A 1,279-nucleotide genomic window follows, 5' to 3' on the forward strand; every position below is an offset into this window, starting at 1 on the left:
TAAATTTCGTCATTTTACTGTAAATATGTTAAAAATGACAATTTTAATAAGTATATATTTTCATATATAAAACCGAAAATAAGACAATTTAAATAGACCTATGCAAATGGACAAAAAAGGAATCTTCGACGCTAGTCACTAGTGCAATTATTTTGGATGGAGAACAATTTTTTGAATTTTTATCCTCTATTTCTGTCAGTGGCTGTTTGGCGCAAATCTATTGCCACGCGCCTTGACTTCTGAAAAAAGCGGCTGTCAGCGGTTAGTGTAGCGGTTCTCGGCGGTTATTATCATGTATGTATTTATGTAAACTCTTTATTGTACAAAACGAAAGAAACAAAACACAATTGACAAACTTTCACCACCACTTTCATCACTTTTATCATAACGGTTGTGTTCGGTTTTTGTAAAATAAATAAATATAAATGATGATATACTTGGTCGTCGTAAATAGTATTTTTTGTGTTGGTAAATATTTAACAGTGGACTTTTTTCTAAACCTATGCCTCGAAGTGGTGGTGCGGAGTACTGCGGGTTAAATTTCGACGTGCGTCATAAGTAATATGGAAGTCGGCTTCACTGAGGTACCTACCTATGTTATTCATTAATTGTTCTCTAGACCTAATGCTGCACAGAAGAACAAATAAACCACGGCCTTGGTAACAGTCACTTTTCGAAGGTTTAATTAACATCACTGTTGCTGCCTAATGCACTCAGCACTAAAGTAACATTGTACTATTCATATCGAACGGTTGCCTAGCAACGAAATAACAAGATAGAATCGCATTTTCAAATCACTTTCACAGTCCAAATTTCCTTCACAATCGAACACCACGCGTTTCAAATTGTAACTTTTTAAATCATAAACAAAAGGGAATCGTTTTAGTTTTTTTTTAAAGCGGTTTGGGCTGTGATGCTTGTTTGAATGTGCCAGTTGTATTTATTTTTGAACTGTTAACTTAGTGACCTTAACATTTAGAATGGTGCAATGTATTGATTTAATTTTAAAGAACTAGTGCCAGGTGAGAGTGCTTAGTTTCATGTATTATAGTATAGATACCTACTTCGTTGTTTTGTAAGTACCTCTAGGTTTCTACGAAGTGCTACGATCGATAATTTGCTGTCGAAGAATAATGGTTGAGTTTGAACGTTTTGACATTTGCGAAATTTGATTTAGAAATTTTGCTGATAAGTACAGTCACCGGTATCAATATCTGACACGAGAAAAAGTACATAGATATCTGATATGACTTTATTTCTGGGACGTGTCAGAATTTTT

At 34.2% G+C, this 1,279-nt stretch overlaps 1 protein-coding gene across 1 annotated transcript in view; it reads left to right on the forward strand.

Annotated features, from left to right (window-relative positions):
- Window positions 1-840: 840 nt before the first annotated feature.
- Window positions 841-1,279, forward strand: part of LOC141438856 (NACHT and WD repeat domain-containing protein 2) — a gene marked incomplete in the record, with an annotated part of 46,228 nt that continues 45,789 nt past the window's right edge. Inside the window, 1 exon segment of the mRNA XM_074102888.1 lies at window positions 841-1,022.

This window comes from Choristoneura fumiferana, chromosome 19 (genome assembly GCF_025370935.1).
Source record: "Choristoneura fumiferana chromosome 19, NRCan_CFum_1, whole genome shotgun sequence".
NCBI classification, from domain to species: Eukaryota; Metazoa; Arthropoda; class Insecta; order Lepidoptera; family Tortricidae; genus Choristoneura; species Choristoneura fumiferana.